The sequence below is a fragment of the Misgurnus anguillicaudatus genome, chromosome 6, assembly GCF_027580225.2.
Source record: "Misgurnus anguillicaudatus chromosome 6, ASM2758022v2, whole genome shotgun sequence".
In the NCBI taxonomy this organism is placed as follows: Eukaryota; Metazoa; Chordata; class Actinopteri; order Cypriniformes; family Cobitidae; genus Misgurnus; species Misgurnus anguillicaudatus.
The window spans coordinates 26,048,603-26,064,789 of NC_073342.2; the positions used below are offsets into that span (position 1 = coordinate 26,048,603).

General features: G+C 41.3%; 1 protein-coding gene across 3 annotated transcripts in view; it reads left to right on the forward strand.

The window, feature by feature from the left end:
* The window catches only part of znf469 (zinc finger protein 469), a 345,099-nt gene that overhangs the window by 295,054 nt on the left and 33,858 nt on the right, over window positions 1–16,187 (forward strand). The window lies entirely within an intron of this gene.

A 16,187-nucleotide genomic window follows, 5' to 3' on the forward strand; every position in this document is an offset into this window, starting at 1 on the left:
TGGGACTTTGACTTTGTTTATGATTGTAAGTGATTCATATACATGTGTATACTTTTATTATATAAGATGTGCAAGCTAAAATATGGAGTGAATGACTTTCCTGTGTGTGTGTAAACATCTGTTAGTGTTGGGTGGGTGTGTGTGAGTAAATATATTTGCATTAGCATGTTTATATGAGGGTGTGCATTAGTGTGTGTGTGTTTATTTGCTGTGCTGATAGCCAAAGTCTCGCTGAAGGCTTTTCCAACTCATCTGTGTAAATAGAGACTCGGGGATGGAGGGAGGGGACAGTCCGTCATGTGTCTCTCAGCCGCTCTAGTCCTTTGATCCGAGTCCTGTCCCTTCTCCCTGCGGCCCGCTCCAGATCCGGACTTTCATCCGCATTCTCTCCATCCGTGGAATCTATCCCCCCCCGCTCACCTCCGTCCGTCCCGAGTATATCGCTACCTTTTCATCTGTTTTGGTTTCTTTTTGCCTAGCTAGTGTCCATCCATCAATCAATCTTCATCCAACCTTCCGCTTTATCCAACAAACGCTCTCCCCCGGAAAAGTCTTAAGTGAGTTTCCATTAGTTTCTGAGAATTATGGTTTCTCCTGAAAAGTGTACAGGAGCCTCGGCTAATTGGAAAAACACGTGTGGAGCGAAGAGACGGACCTACTGTCACTAATGAACTTTCCAGAGCTGGCAGCGTAGGTGGGGAGAGAAAGGATTCATGCTGGTATTGTTTTGGTAGTGCAGCTAAACAGACAGGCCGGCACAGGGACGTTAGGACTTGCGTGATGCTTGATGGACGTGCGAAGATTGCAGGATGCACAGGATTGTAATTGAAAAACATGAAAGAATTCACCATAGCTGGTGCTTCCTGTCTGAATGTTTTCTGTCTGCATGGCTTATTGACAGCAGCTGAGAGCATCTCTCCAGTCTGGATAATGTGTAAAGGACAGTGCAAGGGAAGCGGTATTTAGTTACTAAGCCCCACCAGATACCAGTAAAACCCTTCGCAAGGTCTTTCTGGAATACCTCCACCCGTCCACACCACCACTTCCGACTTCCCGATGACCCTGCAGAGCGAAATATCCCAAATCCTGATGTGGACCAGTATCTTCCATAGGCTTATATATCTATATATATACAGTACAGTAGGATTGGTGGTAAATTCGAAATGCCAAGGAGTCTCTCGGGCAACACATTTACATTCAACAGTGGCTCTTTGTCTGACGTTTACGTTTTACCACCCCAACCCATTTTTTGTGGAAATCTATATGGAGTGCCGTCCCAAACATAACAACAGTGGGTGCGGGGGGGACCCGGCGTACAGTAGTGCCCCCTCTGTATTTCTTATGCATATCGTTGTTTGTTTCACACATTCCTTGTTAACACCGTTACTGGGATCTGCAGTAAATAATCCAGACTGACCTCTTGACCACTGCCTGACGTTGTGTAACTCTAACCGTTTTAGTGGGGATTCCTGAAGCCGTCGCATGTGCAAACACATACAAGCACTCGCACACAGCTGTACTGGAATCAGCAGCAAAGCTCTTTAACTTTTACTGCTCAGTAGATCGGCACTTACCAATGCATCGTTCCTTTACAGCAAATAACAAATAGTGTGCTCCCTATTAGATTTTGGAGCACATTTTGGAGAACTATTTTATTCTCTATTAACTTAAGTGGTGAGGCATATAAAACCGGCCTTGATTTAGTGTTAAGCAAACCTTCCAAAGAAACTGTAGTGAAATTGTTTTGTGGCAAGCACAGTTAATAACAATAAAAACAACTCGAGACTTAAAAATCTGGGGTGAGCCCTGGCAACCACCTATAGCAGTGCAGTACAAATATTCATCAATTTCTTTTGAACCAATAGGAATTTGCTGATTAAACACAAATATATAAGTAAGGTGAATTTAAAGGGATAGTTCACCCAAAAATCCAAATTCTGTGATCATTTACTCCCTCATATTGTTTCAAACCTGTATATATTTCTTTATTTTTGCTGAATAAAAATGAAGATAGTTTGATAAAATGTTAATAACCAAATCAGCGGCACCATTCACTTCCATAGTATTATTTTTCCTAATATGGAAGTCAAGGTGCCCCGATCTGCTTTGTTACAAACATTCTGCAAAATATCTTCATTTAGCGACAATGTCACTGTGCGTCGCTCGTCTCATTTTCAATGAGGTCATTAGTAGGCGTTGCTAATTCTGGTTGTCCTATTAACAATTTCGGAGCTCAAAAGCCGCTAAGGTAGCGTGCACACCAAAGCATTTACGCTGGTGGCCGGGGTATTTTTTAAATTGTTTTCTATGGAAGCCTGATGCTTTTTTTCGTGCTGAAAGTTTTTTAGCACTGAGCGCTGATAGTTGAAAGTGTATGTTATTAATTGTTTCCAGGGTTTTTTCATGCTGAAAGCCGGTGCGCAACGGGTTTTTTTTAGCGCTGAGCCCCGATAGTTGAAAGCGTATGTTATTAATTCTTACTGGGGTTTTTTTTTTTGTGCTGAAACCCCACGTTCGACTTTTTTTTAGGGTTGAGCGCCGATAGGGGAAAGCGTGTGTTATTAATTGTTTCCAGGGTTTTTTGTAGTGCTGAAAGCCAGCGATCAAGGTTTTTTTTAGCGTTGAGCGCTGATAGTTGAAAGCGTATGTTATTAATTGTTTATGGGGTTTTTTTCGTGCTGAAAGCCCCAGATCGACGTTTTTCTTAGCGTTGGGCGCTGATAGGGGAAATTGTATGTTATTAATTGTTTATGGGGTTTTTTTCGTGCTGAAAGCCCCAGATCGACGTTTTTCTTAGCGTTGGGCGCTGATAGGGGAAAGCGTATGTTATTAATTGTTTCCAGGTTTTTTTGTGCTGAAAGCCGGCACTCAACGTTTTTTTAACGCTGAGTGCCGATACTTGAAAGCTTATGTTAGTAATTGTTTCCGGGGTTTTTTTTCATGCTGAAAGACTGCAACAACCAACCGGCGCATCGTTCAACGACTGATAAACAAAGCAGAAGTATCGCAGCAACCAAAGCGCTCAGCTGAAAAAAGCTGGCATTCGGCGTCTGCCTGGCATTTTCAGCCGCATTTGAAAGCTTTGGTGTGCACACCCCCTAAATGCCACCTCTGCCAAAAATGAGATAATGATATTAACCGAATGCCCTTGGCACGTATTGTACGTTCATCAAATACTTTTGCTTCAAATCCGCCTAATCCCGGCCTTAGGCCATTCAGAAATACCGCTTTGTTGGCAGAATCCAAGAAAACATGTCAGACGCACTTAAGAGGGTTTTGCATCTGATCTCTTTAATTATAGTTAAATGAGTAACCGTCCTTTAAATAACCTAGGAAAGACAGATGATGTGAACTCCACGGCTTCACTCTCACTGGTAGTCGTTCACAAAAGTCGCTCATCATTCGCATAAAGTTGAACTTTTCTTAACTTTGTTGCATAGCTGGACATGACCACTTCCTTTAACCGTCGCTCGTGTCGCCAGAAGTCCATTGAAATGAACGTGATTGCTTCGCTCTTGTGTTGCAAGTCGCTGGTGATATGCATGCAACATTATACACTTACAAGCAGATCTTTGGTATCAACCGTTTGTAGTTATATCAGAGAAATATGTGCCTCAAGCGTATATGAGCTCCTCTGTAACAAAGCTTTATAATCAGAGTATTTTTAGAAACGTGTGCATGTGGTAAAATTACATTTTAGGGATTTGACCTTTTGCTGAGTTTGCTGTGTTTTTGTATGAAAGTGTGAAAATTGACGTACTGCTTAGTTTCACCCAATTAAACCTGGTAAAGATTGCTGGTGTATTCGCAGATCATTTAGTACACACTTACTAGCGATTATACACAAATTCATAGAGGAAAGCACACAAAGATATCTCTTTATAGTTCACATACAATAATCTGGGTGGTTGCTAGGTAGTTCTTAATGCCTCATTTTAAAATCACCCTCCTTGAAGTATATATAATATTGTAGTCCTCAGTTATGGCACAGATCCTTCTTTCAATTTAAAGTTATATTAGATGTTTTGCCAAATTTTGCAATAGTAGTAGTAACACTTTCCTTTAACTAAAAAACGCGAATAGATGTGAGGGACGATGCAAATTGGGTGCCGCAATTGCAGCAGAAGCACACACTATTCGCCTCAAATGCGTCTTCGCGCAAGTAAAAAATACAAACTCAAGCGTCCGATGAAACCATCGACAGACAAATTCCACTTAACCAAACATAAATACCTAGATATAAATTTGAACAGATTTGAACACACAGCCATCTTGCATTTACAACTGTAATGTAAAACCAATCATGTACCATCAGGAAGATCCCTCAATTTCACTGACTCTGTATATTTGGCTCACAGTTTTTTCTTTCATCGCCATCATCCCAGACTTTCTTGTTGTCTTCCTCTTTATACTATGACCTCAGACACAACTGTACAATGTCAAACCGATATCATGAATATAGTGTTAGTGCTTGTCCAATTTCTGGCTCACGTTGAGTTAACAGTGAGTCAACGCGAACCCCCCACTGATTAAGATGACACATTTTCCTAATCCATTCTGATTGGGCATGACAGTTTCTGGCACAGGACAGACAACATAACACACAACTGAGACCATGATGAGGGAGTAGTGTAGTCTAGTGGTTAAAGACTATTCAACATTTTTCCTTCTCCAGGGCCTGTGGAAATGGTCGATGAGCGCATCTGATTGGTCGAAATGGATATGTGGTGTAATGGTTAAAAATCTGGGCTTGTGACCAAAATGTTGTAGGTTCAAATCCCTCAAGAGATGCTCTTTTTTAGGGTCAAGAATTAATGTTGTAAAAAGCATTACACTTTGACACACACTATTTCCGCCATGATACATGGTTAGAAAAAAACGGTCAAAATATGTACCATTTTTAAAAGGTCCCAATTTGTACAATTAGGTACTGATATGTGTACATTTGGTAGCAAGACTTACACTGGACTCTGAGATCTATGGATTGGCTCTTTTAAAGGAGTAGTTCAATGTGGGCCTATTGTAAATCACTTTAGCCAAGGCGTGAAGTGGTCGATTTTCTACAGTTTTGTAATTATGGTGGCCATTCGTGCCATTTTCGCTGGACGCGTCCTTGCCAGGATTTCAGGTGCATCTCCGGAAGTCGCATTGGTGGACGCATACGTCATCGAGGTTTAATATTTCAGGTTCTATTTCAACAAAGCAACCGTTACATTTTAAGGTAAGAGTAAAACTATACAGATTGTATTAAGAGAAATAAATCTTAAAGGTATAGCGGAAGATTTTCTCGAATTTTAGAAAAGAACCGCTCTCTCCACTTAAAAAAAAAATGCAATTGCGCAACACTCTACCTGCTCCCTAGAGGAAGGCCTATTAAACGTGTGCACGAGAGAGCATGCACGAGCCTAGTTCTTCTCGTGCACGCTCTGTTTACAAGTTGCTGTCGGCATGGCTCATACATTGAGATGTTTACCGTGTCTGCGCAGTTCGTGACTTGTGCCAGAGCTAGCATCGCTAATCATAACTTACATCAACTTTTACTAGTAGTGATTTGTAATGGATTTCGCCAAATAGCATGACAAACTTTACCCGTCGAGTAGAAACTTCACGACTGAGGCATCAGTGGGAAGCCCAACCTGTGTTTTTAGCGCACGCCAGTGTGTGAAATATTCTCCCAAAACACTCTTGTTCTTGGTCTTGTTTATTTCTTCAGAGGTCTTTCTCTTCTTGTCATACGTTTCGTAGAAACGTTTTCTCTTGCGACCCTCAGACATTTTGAAAAAACACGGTGAACACGAGCTTCAATAAATGTCTGAAACCGAACTCACCACACATATAGACCTGAAAGTGCGCATGTGCAGAAAGCGAACCTAAGGACAAGCACGTACGACGTCCTTAGGTAAGCATATCACCAGAATGATTGACAACTAGGATGACCAATAGTCTTGATGATCCACCCAGAAAAAGAAAATACCTTTAATTATATAATGTTTTTAACTAAAATGTGAGAACCTCGATGTATGCAGTCGACCAATGCGACTTCCGGAGAACGCACCTGAAATCCTGGCACGAATGGCCACCCTATTTGTAATGTACTATGTACTAAGGTAGTGGGACATTAAATCATCGGGCTGGTTTGAGGTATTTACTGTAGTAAGTGTGACTAAGAAAGTAAGGACACTGTTTCAAGCCTTTGTTTCTCTCTCTCAAGCAGACTCCTCGGGGTTTAAGCATTCAAAAAAGGCCCATTTGAGGGAATCTCCCGTAAATTAGAGTGTCGCACATCCCCAGACGCTTTGGCACTTGTCCAAAACAGCTGGCTGCTTCCACTTTTTTCATTTCCACTCTCTTCCGCCACATTCCTTCTTTACTCCCTCCCCGTTTTTCTTTTCCTTTCTCTTTCGCCACTCTTATTCTGACGTTCTCTCCTCGCTCGTGCTCTCTCTTTCACTCTCTCAATCACCCTTCTCCATCTCCAGATGTGGCATTGTTTAGACACATTTGTTTTCCTTGGGCAGACAGCTGACCTGCCCAAAGCTGATGTCATGCTCTATTTAAAGGAGAAAACCACCATGAACTCTTTAGTGGACTAGGAGTCATGCGTTTACGAGGAAAAAATAATCAGTTTTTTCTGTTTCCATGGGCTGTGGAAATGGTTGATGAGCAGATCTGATTGGTTAAAATGAATATGGTGTAATGGTTAAATATCTGGGCTGTAGAGGTAAACCTGTGAACGTGAATCATTTTATCCTTGATGTAGGTCCTCTGGTTACTTCAAGGGAATGTGTATATTGAAATGCTTCATATGCTCTCATACATCTTGCATTGCTTCAAGCCTACTGTATATTAAACTGCTGCACTGAACCTAACAGAGATATGTGGAGTTTGTACAGACTATGCAAACGCTTATTTCAGTAATCAATCATTTGTTTGCACATTCCTTTAGATTCCTACAAAAACACTTGTTAGATTTATAAGTGTAAAACAAACTTTAACATACTTGGTGCTGCTACCTACCTTGCACCTACTACAGGTATGTGCAACAAACTGACCTAACATAGTTTTCAAATAGAGTGCCACAGGGATGATGTATTTTTGTAGGCTAACACGGAAGTTAGCGGGACACAGGCTCCCTCACAAAAAAATTCCATACATTTTTCCCCTTTTTGATTATCGAAAAAAAATAAGCTCTGTGTTTAACAAAAGTTATGGGGCGTAAACACCAAATGCGAATTTGCGCGAGTAGTTTACATACACAGTCAATGCAAAGATGCGAATAGATGCGAGGGACAATGCCAATTGGGTGCCGCAATTGCAGCAGAAACGCATTTGAGGCAATGGTGCGCGTTTCTGCTGCAATTGCGGCGCCCAATTCGCCTTAAATGCGTCTTTGTGCAAGTTAAAAATATTGTACTCAAGTGAAAAATTTGCATGACACAAAGTTAAATCCCGCGAGTAATCTACAGCGAGGAAAGCGATGCTTCGCTTTTGGTGTGTACAATAAGCAGCATTAAACGTTTTGTCCAACAAGTTTTGTCTTCACAGATGAACACAACTTTCACTGTGGGTTCACACCAGCTGCATTTGAGGCGTCAAATTCGCTTCTAACAAGTCTAGTTTGCTGCTTGAACATTTTGAGTTTACTCGCTTCATTCGCGCGTGACAGCCGCGCGTGAAATTCTAGTCATCGAGACATTCACGCGGAATTTTGCATCATGGGAGGGCCTTCCATAGGCTTCTGCAACTCAGCTCGCTTCCTGTAATCACGTCACTACTAGAGCAAGCTCCTGATTGGTTAACGTGACACGTTTTTCCGCCAAAGTTCAAATTTTTCAACTTGCATGTTTCCCGCGGCAATGCTCAAACGCTAAACGCCTCATTCGCGCCGCGAGACCTCCGAATGCAGCATTATGAATTTTGAAATCAAAATTTGACTTTTTATATTTCTTGTAAACGCATTTACCTTTCAAAATTCATAAAAGTTGTGTTCATCTGTGAAGATTTCCTTGTTGGACAAAATGTGTAAGTGTCTTTGTTTAACACAGAGCTTATTTTTTGTGATAATTCAAAAGTCTATTGGAAAAATGAATGGGCTTTGCAGCGAGGGAACAAAAATATGTCATCCCTGCGGCATTCTGCAGCATGGCAGATGGCTATGTTAACAGCGAGGCAGGTTGTTAGGGTTTGAAACTAAAAGAGTTTGTCCCTTGCATCTACGCTTTACGCAGTCCTGTACTTCGATTTTTATAAAATGTCCTGTACCTGTCACCAGGGTAGCTCTTGTTTGTCGGGGGAAACCATTGTGGCACTGTTTTAACCTGTCAATGGTGCTTGGAGCCCAGATGCTATAGTCAGGTCCTGATGTCACATTCCCCATAAGTGTGTCCAGACGCTGTAGTATTTGTGCCTCAAACACGCATGTTTGCCGGGTCAGAGTAAGCACGGACGGTTTAAATGACTGATTTAGGTGTAATCTGTGGGAAACCTTTTTTTCAGAAATAAAGGTATAAATAGAGTCACTGGGATGGTACCTTTTAAAAAGGTCCTATTTTGGTACAGATACAGTATGTACTTTTTAGGTACCAGTATGTACCTCTAAAGTACCAATGTGTACTTTTGAGGTACCAATATGCACCTTTTAGGTGCAAAAGTGTACCGCCCCAGTGACAATTTTTGTGCCTTTATTCTGAAAGTGTTGCATAAACTTTTTTATGTGCTAGATGGTGTTTGGGACTGTACAACATTAAAAGTGTTACTTACATCTAAAATTGTGTATAAACTCTAGTCAGTCTTTTATATCTGAATAGCCTCTTGTCTGTGACTCGTGAGTCATTACTGCCTCTCCAAAGGCAAAATTGAAAAAGCTAAATCCTTAAAATAAGATTTTTTGTTTGTATGAACACAATAATTTTGAAGACAGGACACTTTTAGAAGAAAGACCGGAGTCAGACTCAAACCATGCCCGGGAGCTAGCCGCAAGCTTCAACAATATTCTGCCATTATGAAGCTTTATATTAGCACTACGCCAGCAATTTTTTGTTGCAGAGAAGAAGCTTTCAAGAGACCCATATGGTATCTTCCTGTCACACGCTTAAAAATTATCCATTCGTTTATATTGTTTGACAGCAGCAAATGGAGTGTGTCCAATTTAGGTAAACTTGGTTAATTTATCTGATTTGTACTACGTATGTGGTCTTCTTGATGTTGCCCTTGCTGTTACGTCCAAGAGAGTTGGTTTTGACGAGAAACATCACTGTCTTCTGTCTCATTTGTCTGGTTTCCCATCCTCAGCATCAATGGTGCACACACGTGGCTCTAGTAGACCCAAAGATAATATTTTGCTCACAAAAGTTCAAGCAAATCTTTGCATAATACTTCCGCCTGGTCGTTTTGTTTACGAGGATGTGTAAACAACACTGACGTGAGACAAATGGGCACCTCATTTTGCCAAGTTCTGTACACACTCCAGAGCAGATCTCATTCATAAACATTCATACAGTCAACGAGAGGAAGCAGTGGTTGTGTGCGTGGGCACGTTTTGTTATTCAGAAATGTCCCATGGAGAAAATCAAAGCTTGAACATCCCACCTAGCTGAAACATCGCACAAAGAAAGCAAGACTTATATAAAATATACAACTGTTTTACTGTTTTTCTGCAAATGTATTTTACTGTTAAAGGCTATGGTTAGACAAAAAATAGATTTTTTCTTGACAGTGCAAGACTCGTTTTCACAATGATAGGGTTAAATAAATCCAATCTATTTCACAAGTTGCACGATTTTAGGTACAAATCCAGGATTAGATACTAGGTGCAAGTTTGAGCAATGGTAACAGTGCTTACTAGGTCAACTTAGCTTATATTATGAACAGCATGGGAATGGGAATGTTTAGCCACGGAAGTCTAAACAAATAAACATATATGTAGATGACTTTGACTCACTTCTAGCTTCAGACGGCACTCCCAGACTTTTTAAATGTCATTTCAAAAATTGCAGGAGCGTTCCCAAAATTACAGGTTTCCAAATTGATTGGTTGACTTTAACATCCATGCAATTTTCAAAAGTCACAGTTTGCTGGGAAACGTATTCAAGATACCAGGCTGCTGCAATAAAACGTTCGGAGGAAGAAGTACGCCTAGTAGCAGATAAACAAGATACAGAGAATCAAGGGCTCATTATACTTCTGCGTATGGCCTATGACGTGGTCACGTCAGCGTAGGCTACTCGCCAGTTTTTATTCATTCTGCATCGTTGTTCGCATCGACGTGCAACTACACATGCAGACCGCTAGTTTCTACGCATGTAAACCACAATAGCAGAGCAACAGCCGAAGAAAAAGCAACTTGCCCAGTAAACCCACAAATGAAAAAGCAGCTTATATATGTAATTTGAGAAGACCTGCAGTGATGAAGGTAAATAAAGCGAATATTGTTGCAGTTTGAGTTAAATATCATATCTAAACTTGGCTTTTTATTGTCGTATACGCAAATCCGTATGAGGAAATGCGTTGCAGATCTTTTTGACCTGACTGGAGTGGTTCTAGCAGACTAATCACATCGCTTGTGGTCCATGTAGCATTGACGCAGGCTATGCCTTAGGCACTGCATAGGGTTTGCGTCTCTGCGTAGGCTACGCTGTACATTCAACGCAAAAGTATAAAGCCCTCATAAAAGCAAATGTCCTTTTGTTCCCAGTTCTGTCTAATTTTAGATTTATGTGTAAATGTCTTGTGTTGTATTTAGTCACTACTTTTCGCTTGGGTGGTCACATTTTGCATAAATAGGTTCTTGGCCAAAATAAGCGAATAAAATGTGACTTTATGCCAATTGTCAAAAGCCTGACTACGTGTGTCTAGGCCACGTGGAGATCTGACACTTGCACCATCACACAATTCACTCATTCATATATACAGGTTCTTGGCTGAAGTGATTTATCTGTCTATGACTTGGGTGATATATTTGAAGTGTTGGTGCAGCATGTTTCAGGGATTTAGCGGGAAAGACTTAAACCAAGATTTCCTTATTCTCTAAACTTTTAACTACTTGACATCCCTCTTAATGCCTTCTCACCTGTCTGTCACTCGTTTAACTTATGCTTCTACCCCTCACCTTTTCTGTCCCTTGTGTGTGCGTATAGAAATGCATTGGTGGTACAATGGAAATGAGCATTGGTGGAGCTTTATGGAATCGTTTTCTAATTGGTCAGCTATAATGGGTTTAAACAGCAAAAGACAAACCAATCAGAAAACTTGAAGGTGTCTTGCAAATAGCGTGAGCTTGAAGCAGGTCTACGTATTTGTATTTGCCATCCAATGGCTGAAACAGATAAGGGCTCTGGAATGTGTGAAGGACATTAATAAGGACAAGAAGATGTGACTTGAGATGCTCCAGCTGTACGGCAGCTGAATGGAAAAACAAGTTACATAGCTGGTTTTAAAGGGACACAGGAGAAAAGAAGGAACAGGTGGTAGGAGAGATAGGAGAGATGGATAAAAAATGAAAGTGACGGACAGAAGTGTGGAAAACCAATGGAGGGAGGAGTAAAAATGGCTTAATAATAGTCAAAGGGAGTGGCCGCCACAGGGGTCAACCCGCTCACTTTCACTTTGACCTCAGGCTTTTGTGTTGTCCCCTTTCCCTGTTTACCCTCTGATGTAAAAGGCAGGCATTTGGAGAACGTGTAGATGCTTTTATGACAGGTACTAACAGGTTCTTCCTTGGAAAAGCCCTCATAAAGACTCCCATATGTGGAGGGCCCTGAGGTGGGTTGGCCAAGGTCATGAAAGGTCAAGCGGTCTTTTATTCCTCAGTTCACCCAAAAATTAATATTCTGTCATCTTGTTGTTACAAACCTGTATAAATGTCTTTGTTCTGCTGAACACAAAAGAAGATATTTGTAAGAATCAGGAAATAGAAGCAACATTAGTCCTTTTCACACATACAGTCTTTACTGGTAATTTACTGGTAAATTGCAGTTAACATGTCATGTGTGAACAGAACCTTTCCGGTGCTCCCAATTTACCAGTAAGACAGGTTGTAAGATTATCGGTAATTTGCCGGTAAGCGCTGTGTGTGAACGAAAAATATAGCATTACCGGCATTTAGATGACGTCAGACCGCGCTGACAGATCGGGGCGGGCCAATCAGAAAGTTTTTTTATACAGGTGACGCGGTTTCCCCCAGACTGTTTACGGACGTTTCCACACACATGTTGCATAAAAGTCGAGCACACCTGAAGTTAACATCCACATTTCTTCACCAAAGTTGTTTAAAACAGCTTACCATCTAATTGCCAAATTGCCCACGTCCTTAGCACACCATCTGTGAAGCCTAATGTGCAAACGCAGGTTGACGCTGCCTCAAGCAATGTTGTTGGGTCACGAGCAACTTCGCGACCGTTTGCCACAGATGTGAAAACAACAAAATACGGACCGTGGATATTAAGTCATAACCCGCCATTTACAAATATGACACGGACTGAGCTCGCCGGCCGCGCGCCACAGGTAACTTCCGCTTTCTCTCCGAGTTTACCGGTATTTTGATACTGATGTGTGAATGATGTCTTACTGGTAAAAAGACGGAACGTCACTGCATGTGTGAACAGCACATTTTTTGTATTTACTGGTAAATTTTTTCTGGTAAATTCATGGTAATTTACCAGAATTACTGTGTGAAAGAGGCTATTGACTTCAATGGTAGGACAGAAAAATACAATGGAGGTCAATGGTGCTCAAAAACTGTTTGGTTACAAACATTGCTCAAAATATCTTTCTTTGTGTTTTGCAGAAAAAAAGAAATAAATACAGGTGGTAGTAACAACTGAGTCCAGATTTTTAGTGAGCAGAGATGTTTCTTAATTATATGGTAACTCGATGATTGAAAGGTTTGTTGCCGCTGTAGTAACGCAAAGAAATTCAATGACCACGCATGTGTTTGCATACTTGGGTGCCAACGCGTGCGTCAGCCAATAAGATCGCCTTATGCAAATAACCTAGTGCAAGCCAGCCAATTACGTTTATGCAAGACCCATGTGTTGCGGCCACTGTAATTGGCTGTTGGACATGCTTCAAACATGCCTTCCGTCACGCGTTAACGCTTTCGCCCTGTGTGAATGTCCCATTAAGCCAATTCAAAGTCTTATTGCCTGACCTATTTCAAAGACTTAAAACTTGTAGTTTCATCGTTACTACTCTAACTGGCCTCAATTCAGCCCCCGGCTACGCTCCATAGTTGCAACCCCTTTTAATTTCCAATCTTCATATAATCCCTATAAGTCTTATTTCCCTTCTAATGTGTGGCTCCGAATAGCCGAGGATTGGAGTGGAAAAGCCTTTGTTATATAAACCATCTGTGATTTCTCAGCGCAGATGGCCAAAGATAAAAGACACACACGGACATCAAAACTTCCCAGTCACGTGACGCCGGTACGAGACGAAACTTAATGGCTGTCAAGAGGCTCCACCGCAGCATCAAGACTTTAATTTGTGAACCCCAGGTCTGTGATTAGATATTATCTATGCTTTGCGTCTGTGACATTCCAAAGTGTTGGTACACAAGACTGCGGTTGTCCCACACGTCCTATGCATCGTGTGCTTGAATGTGAAGCGTGTGTGGCTGTGTCTGAAAAACATTTGGATGAGAAGATGCACACTTAGATGACCATTTATGGTTGTTTATTGGGATGTGGTATGTTTGTGCTGCATATTTGAACGGCATTATCATATTTTACCATGCATACATTTATAAGCATAGAGAGTTAATGTCTTGAATATTTAACTAATACTCTAATATTTAACTCCTTTGCTGGATTTCTGTAAGTTATTCAGTAAACCAATGAAATCTGAGTATAATAATTTCAGCACCATATAATCTAACCTGTTTACGAACCCGGAGATAAAATTGAGCTTTAGGTATGCTAACTACATAGCTGGTCTGAAAAAGTACTCACTGTAGGTTTCACATCGCTCTTGGCAATAGGATACCATGCTTATATGGTTTACTGATGGTGACCGCTCCTATGATGAGTAACGCAGGGATCTTTCTCTTTATCTACATATGCACTTATTCATCAGGTATGTTTGATCGCATGTCATCTTTTTCTCCGTCACTATCAATCCTCTCAGATCCACCTTGTATGTCTCTGACAGGCTAAAGCAGTTTTATTTCTATTAGAGTCTAAATGAAAAGGGTTTCGACAAAGCCAGATCCCATCTAAGACGCTATCCTCCCACTGATTATTAAATAACATGCTAGCGGTCCTCTATTTTATCCCGCCCCTAACATTATGATAGAGATATACCGGTACTGCTGAGGCGGACTTTTCCACTCACAGGGAGCTCGGCAAAATATTGCGGCTCATTCCCAAATAATTGCAGTGGTAAAAAAATTACGACATGTGTTTTCAATTATTTACATTGAGCTTAGACGTTTACTTTTCCTGCTAAAGTCGATTGTGATTGGCAGGGTTTCGTCGGCGTTGTGAATCTTATGGTGGTTCGCTCGGGCCTGCGGCATTCAGTAGCGTTACAGTAGCTGGAGTCTGTTGTCCTATAAAGCGGTACGGGTCAAGGCGAGGGAACTCTGTAAAAGCCAAAAAAGCGTGTAGCATCTGGGTCACGAGTACTGAGAGATAATGGCATTGAGTTGTGATGTATGTGTGCGCTGAAGTGCTGAAAGTCAAGGCAGCTTCATCATAACCAATGCGAGCAGGCCTAATCCCACTCTCGGCTAACACAAACACTCATTCATACAGCACCCAGACACACAATAACATACACAAAGATTGGAAATTTTACTGGTGGTTGTATTGGTTTTACCCAGCATCAGTACACTCCCCCCAAAAAAGGTACAAAAACTGTCACTGGGACGTTAAACAAAGCTGTACTTATTGAAAGGGCAACATCCCAGTGACAGCTTTTGTATGTTTATTTCAGAGAGTGCATAGCAATGCATTAATAACCACAAAAAAAAACCTTTTTCTCACAGACAAGCATCGGGTTTTCTTAAAAAATGCACATGTCTAGTTATGCAATCCCCTGACGGATTATTTTGGCACTCTTGTTCTTGATACGAGTGACAAAAATGAATCCGGCACGCTTGCATGGTCTTGGCAGCAGGCAGCGTATGAGGGTATCTGGGGGTAAGGCATTACATCAGATTTAAAGGGGCTGAGTAAGGAGAGGGGGAGGAAACAGGAATGTGTGGAAAATACGGAAAAAGTAAGTGGATCAGAGACGGAGAGTGAGAAAGAGGGAAACGTGAGAACCACCACAGAGGCCCTGATCGCAATGGCAGACAGACTGTGAGTTGGGTTAAGACAGAGACAAGCCTTTTTTTAAAGAATGAAAAAGAAAATTCGCAATTTAATCTAAAAATAGGCGTCTGCGACTGTGCCAGCTGCCCGCTGGGCAAGTCCATTAAAGTCTGGCCTCTATGAGCGTGCATGGTGTGTGCCAGTCAGCAATAGAGTACAGAGATGAAAATCTCAAGGATGGCGTGAGTGGGGTTGTACTACTTTTCATTCACGCTGTTCTCTAGTCCATGAGAAATGAAATAAAAGAAGAAATATTACATGTTATACTATCATAGAAATAAGGAAATGTTACTTAGTAAATACATGGTTTACATTTCAACCAAAATTTGCCAATGTTGTCACTTAATACACTTTTGAAAATGAAGTGAAACTCATGCCTGGATTTTTGGTAACCACGCTAGTAAAAGCATCAAGTGCTTAGAAACGTGCAATAACAGACACTTTTTATTAGCCCCAATGGCATGGCCGTTTTTCTCTTTATCTCCCTCGGCCTCCCAATCTTACCTCCCCCTAAGTAGCTGTGAATCTTGGGTTGCTTAATTTTCCCTCGTTCTGCTTTATTTATTACACATCATACGTCTCTTTCTTTACTTCACTGTTTAGTCTTTCTTTCACCCTTACCAACAATTTTCACCCCCTTAACCTGTTAAGATAATGAAAGAGCAGAATCATTGACACGTTGCCTCCTAGCGAAGCATTTTTAGAGTTGATTGGACACAGAGACCTTAGTGACAATCTGAGGTCACAGATCCCAAAGCTCAGTATCCCTGTACAGACAAAATCACGGCCTGCCCCCAGGGCTAATGTCTGGAGAGAGATAAAAACACACAGACAGAAAAGACAGATAGCCACAGAGAGAGTGAGAACATTATGAGG